This window comes from Limulus polyphemus, unplaced genomic scaffold, assembly GCF_000517525.1.
Source record: "Limulus polyphemus unplaced genomic scaffold, Limulus_polyphemus-2.1.2 Scaffold2040, whole genome shotgun sequence".
Taxonomy (NCBI): domain Eukaryota; kingdom Metazoa; phylum Arthropoda; class Merostomata; order Xiphosura; family Limulidae; genus Limulus; species Limulus polyphemus.
In genome coordinates, this window is record NW_013667650.1 from 12064 (window position 1) to 17842 (window position 5779).

At 32.4% G+C, this 5779-nt stretch overlaps 1 long non-coding RNA gene across 1 annotated transcript in view; it reads right to left on the reverse strand.

Annotated features, from left to right (window-relative positions):
- Positions 1-4824, reverse strand: part of LOC111087347 — a 6709-nt gene extending 1885 nt beyond the window's left edge. The window contains exon 1 of the long non-coding RNA XR_002612048.1: positions 4086-4824. This is a non-coding gene — a long non-coding RNA (uncharacterized LOC111087347). The remainder of the gene's footprint in view (positions 1-4085) is intronic.
- Positions 4825-5779: the final 955 nt, after the last annotated feature.

Here is a 5779-nt window from a genome sequence, read left to right on the forward strand (position 1 = left end):
CAAACCTGAGAATTTGAAAAAGCACTGTACAGTGTGAAGTACTTAAATAAGACAAGGTTAGTAATATAGATAATAAATTACAGACAAGCCTGTCAAACTTTGTGACAAACCGTTGATAAACTTCTATCTAAATACGTATCATATCGCGGCATCAATATCTAGATACGTATCGTATCGACTTCTATGATGAGATACGCACCCCTAATATATATATATATACACGGACAAAGACAGAAATCCATTTCACACGTAATAATTTATGGAAGTAATTTTAAGGAAAAATATTTACGGCTGCAGAAAGTTATTTATTTCTTGTTCTTTACCTTAAAAGCCAATATTTTTATTTATGTATTGCCATTAACATCCTCTGTACATCATTGGTCGCTGGTTCAAAAAAAAAAATACTGTTATTATTTTCTTTGCCACAAAAAATACTTTAGTGCCCTGTGTCTGAAACAGAACTTTTAGTATCAAATTTTAATATGTATATATATATTGGTAACTCCAATGGTTATTTAATATAATTGTTTCTCGAGATACTTCTCCACTAGCCAATGTGGTGAGCTTAAAGATCTGTTTTACTAAGAAGTTCATTACTTATTGATATATACTTACATGCTTATAAGACGAAGTTTCGGTTAATTTTGTGCATGTGCGTTGTTTCAACAACCCTTTTCATGCAATCATGCCTTTCAATATATTAAATAACGCAAAAAAATGTGTATATGTAAAAACCTTTAACTGGGAAGACAAACAAACGTAAACTGACCATGAAGGAAATCTGTTATAAGATTTTTTAATCAAGGCTTACTGTTAGTAGAAGATTAAAGGCGATTACTTTAAGCGCACGTCACTGGTCGAAAAATAATTAAATTAAAAGTATCTCTGAAATATCAATAATAATCAAAGTACAGATTTCAGTAATAGACAACTTAATAAACAGATTAGCTGAAGGAAGCCTCATAATATTACTCGCTTTATGAAAGTAAGTAATAAGAAAGTTACGAACTCGGTATCATCCCCCATACAGATTTTTCGTATCAGACGAGTAACATAATCTGATAAAGAGCCACTCCATTCTCAAAACCAGTGAGAAATTCTATATAGAAGTTATAATGCTTATAAGGTATATACTTATCGATTATTATGTAGTTGGTGATATTCTAAATTTGTTCTTGAATGAATTGTACCATGTCGTGTTGGTTCCATTTTCGATAATTTGTGAGTTTTATTCTATGTGTAGCATGTTTTATTCTATGTGTATGCATGTAGCATATCTCTCACGCTTAAGGGTTGAATTTTGCTCAAGTTGCCTTGGTTTCATATCGTAAGATAAGAAACTCTGCCAAAACAAGAGAATCGACTCAATTACTGATGGTGTTGATTGTGATGCGTAAATGATTTGATAACAAGAAATTATCTTGTTTTATCACGACTGATACATAAGCAACGTAACTTACACTTCTAAATGATGATTTACTTTGTTGAGGCCAGTCAATCAGTAATTACAGTTTCGTGTTGGCTTATAACACATGTCGTTAGAGTTGGCTTAGAGATATTATGTCATTGTCACAACTTCGCAAAGAAAAAAAAACTGATAAAACTAACAGAAACATAAAAACTTATTTGATAACATAAAATGAGAGTTTACTATAATATTGAAATTATATAAATTACGATGGAAACGTAACTGTGCTCCCAAGGATCTGCTTGTTTTAAGTTAAGCACAAAGCTACACAATGGGCTATTTGTGCTCTGCCCACCACGGGTATCCCAACCCGGTTTCTAACGTTGTAATTCTCCACTGTACTACTTGAGGGAGGGCAGGGAACTGAAAAAAATTTCAAAAGCAGAATCTGTAACTGAATTAACGAGTATACCCAAAGACAAAAATATGTTAAGCTCAATTAATAAAACAACACCCCATTAAAATAAATTGGCCAAATTATGATAGTTTACACATTCAATTTCTGCAAAAATCAAACTCCAATAAACATGACACAAAAAATATTTTTTTCACACAAAACTAAAGGTGAAAGCAAAAAATAAGATATTCAGATTATATTAATATTTGTTACTATAATTATAGGACTTGTTATAGGACTTTTTATAATTTACCACTCATACAATAAACAGTACTTTCTAATTTTAAAGCTACATTTTGTTAAGAAAATTTAAACTGCATCCATTACTTTCCTCTATTCAATTTTCGAAACATCAAATAATAAAATATGTACAAATTAAACCGCATGTTATTAACATAAAATGTGTAATAATCACTTCCATATTTGCCCTCTTCGGTAGCTCAATGGTAAGCCAAAGAGCTGATAAAGTTAAAATTCGGGATTCGATTCCCATGATGGGTGCAGCATAGGTAACCCACTGTATAGGTTTGTTATTAACAACAAACTCTCAAAATTATCTTCATCTGAAAGGCTCTACTACTGAAAATATTAATAGCTTGAGATTAAATTAAATAACTGCCTTAGGTATTTATCTATTATATTAATTTCATTTCTATCTCAGCTGTGTTTCAATAATTCTATGGTTAATCCTAACTAATTTTTTACACCTATTGACCGACACTTTATAATATGATATATTAATTTTTTAGTTTATGAAAAAGAATTATATTTAGATACATTTTTCATATGCATTATCTTCCCCAGTGGCACAGCGGTATGTCTGTGGACTTATACTGCTAGAAACCCTGGTTTCAATACCCGTAGTGGGCAGAGCACCGACTAGCCCATTATGTTGCTTTGTGCTTAATAAATAACAACAACATATACATTAATTTATGTGATTGTTTTCAAATCTATCTTTGTTTTTCTAATAAAGTAATTCTGTAGTTTTGGTGCCAATAAATATTTTGTTTTTCTGGTTTCGTCGGTATCATTCAATGTGTAAACCACCATACGAATGCATTTTTTATTTTATACAAGTGTTAGCGGCAATTCTTCACTAACACTTCTTTTTTTCTCTTGGTGTTAATTATTTTTATTTCTTGAGAGGTATTGAAACTTCTGTCCTATTCACCAACAATATTGTGTACAATAACTGAGAAAACATCACAACTTTCTAACGAGTTAATTTCAAGTCACATAAAATTACTTTCTTGTTATTTGTACATGTTGTTGTCACACTTTTAAGTTTTTCAGTTTTCGAAACAGCCTATTCTAGTTTGTTTCAAAAGCAATTTCAAATTCTTCTTAACATATACACTTCATAGAACTGAAAATGTTATTGTTTTCACCATAGCATACACACATCAAGGGGACCATTTTGTACTTTAAGGCCCTTCTTGTACATCCACCGTTCAGAGAAGAAAAAATTTAAACTCAACCTTTATTTTTAAGGAAATGATCGAAGTCCCGGCCTTCGCTACTGCCGACAGAAATCATTCCATAAACCAGTCACCCTGCTAGAAAAGTAAAACTCAGTTAGAACCTAGCCTGTCTTGAATTCGTGGATTTCATCCTACTCTCTTCAGAATACAACACTAAGAAACCAGAGGCCTCTATTCTATCGATACCCCAGTTACTATTGTAAACTTCAATAAGATCATCTCTATCCCGTCTTTTCACTAGAGCAAATAAGCTAAGAAATTTTAACTGGCTCCATAAGACAAACCCTTTGTCACTATAAGCATATCAGTGGCTCTTCTTTGAACCTTTTTCAAAAATGAGTATCCTTTCTTAGATAAAGAGCTTAAAACTGTACGCTTATTTCAAGTATTTTTTTTATTTTACTTTTAGTTATAGATTATGTACTCTTTATTATTATCAAATGATATATATAAACACACAATAAAATAAAATGTTTAATAAAAAATAAACAAAATTTGTATTAGATATCATGTAAACATTTTCTGTTGGAAAGACGTATTTCTCACTTTAAAATATTATTCGCCTGTGTGCCTACAAAGCTGAACCTTGGTGTTAACTGTTAAAAAAAAAGTACATATAAATAAAGTGGATTTAATAACATTTCCAATTCAAGCAAATAATTTCATTTATTATGAAAGCACTATTAATCTATCTATCACAAATTATATAAGTTTAGTCACTAACTGGGAAAGTTACCTTTCATTCCGAACCTCTTTCAATTTGGTCTCTTTCGGGTATTTTATAAATTTCTGTTAAGTTTTCGTTTGCTGACCCTTCAGACGCTGCAATAAAATCGTTATGTTTTGATGCTAATGCTTCCGCAGATTTGTCTTCATAGATTGGAGTTGGGGTAGTACTGGTATAGTAAGCAGGGATCTGCTCCTCGGGGACAGGAAAGGGATGAACTACAGGACTGCCGTTAGAAACATGGTGTTCCATGGTTGACTGTTCATCACTTTGCATGGCAGGATCCCACAAAAATACATAATAAAGGGAAAGTACAATAGCAGCGAGAGAAACAGAAAACACGTATGCCATGACTGTCATCAGTCGGATGATTTTTTTGTTTTTCTTCGTTTCATAGAGCTTAGCTCGTGTCTGTTCGTTGGCAAATTTAACGCCTGTCTCCCCTCCTCCCGGAGTGGACTGCTGCTCTTTGCTGTTCATCCTCCACGATTCGCCGTAGCCCTTACTTCGGTAAGACGCCGTGTCTGCTCAGTTGTAAGTTGTATTCAGTCACTATAAATAGTATAATAGAAATATTTTTTAGGAGTAACGTGGGAAAATTCAAGTAATTTTGACCCTCACAATGGAAGTATTTTCCTCGTTATATAAAATAACTAAACATACTTTGAAGCTATTAGGTACGTGTTAAAATGTTTTTCGATGTTTAAGGACTAACCAACGCCCTGAGATGATACAGAGTATTCCCACAAAACCTCTTCGAATAGTGCCTTTATCTAATATAGAAACGACGATGCTGCCATCTAGAGCTAACATCCAATGAGGAAGAAGCTTCGCATATCCGAATACAAATCGATGATAAAATAATCTTAAATACCATAAACTAAGCGAATGGTTTACAAAATTATTTTGTTAAGAAATAAATAAAAAATTTTTCTTTTTTTTAAATGTTGCCATCTTTCACTGTGTTCTTAAAAATAAAATACAAAGTCTAATTTCACTCTTTACTAAATAATCGAATTGCTAATATCTAATGTAAACGATTTTTACTACTGGTATACAAATAGGAATTTTCCTTTCACTTAAAACTGAATCGGAGGCTTATACCATAGATATAATTGGCAAACTATGTCGCAATCGACTAAAGACCTGCAGGTAAAGGGGTGCTAATGACGCAAGGTGTATAAACAAAGAAAAAGTATGTCTATTTTATATGTTAAAGGAACTAAGAGTACTAGTGTACCTTAGATATCAAATTATATTCAAAACTTATCTTTTTGAACAAGAAAACGTATGATGGATATAAACTGAAAAATAAAAACTCAGTAATTGTAAAACAGAACAAAAGACTATAGGTTACCAACAAAGACAAACAAGGACAATAAATGCTAGGGCTATCTATGCTCTGTCCACCACGGGTATCGAAACTCGGATTCTAGCGTTGTAAGTCCGAAGACATACCCCTGTGCCACTGGGGGGCATGTGATTGTTTGAAGCAGACTAACTCGCCAGACTAACCTGTAATAAAGAAAGAATTTAGATGTATTACAGTGAAACTTTACAAAAGTACAGAATCTCAACCATAGTTTTTGGTCACTAACAAGGTTTATAACTGACGTAGAAGTATGTTCTACAAGCTGGTAAGATATGTACGTCTGTTCTTCACCAAATATCAGAAAAGAAAATATCAAACCACAAAGGGTGTA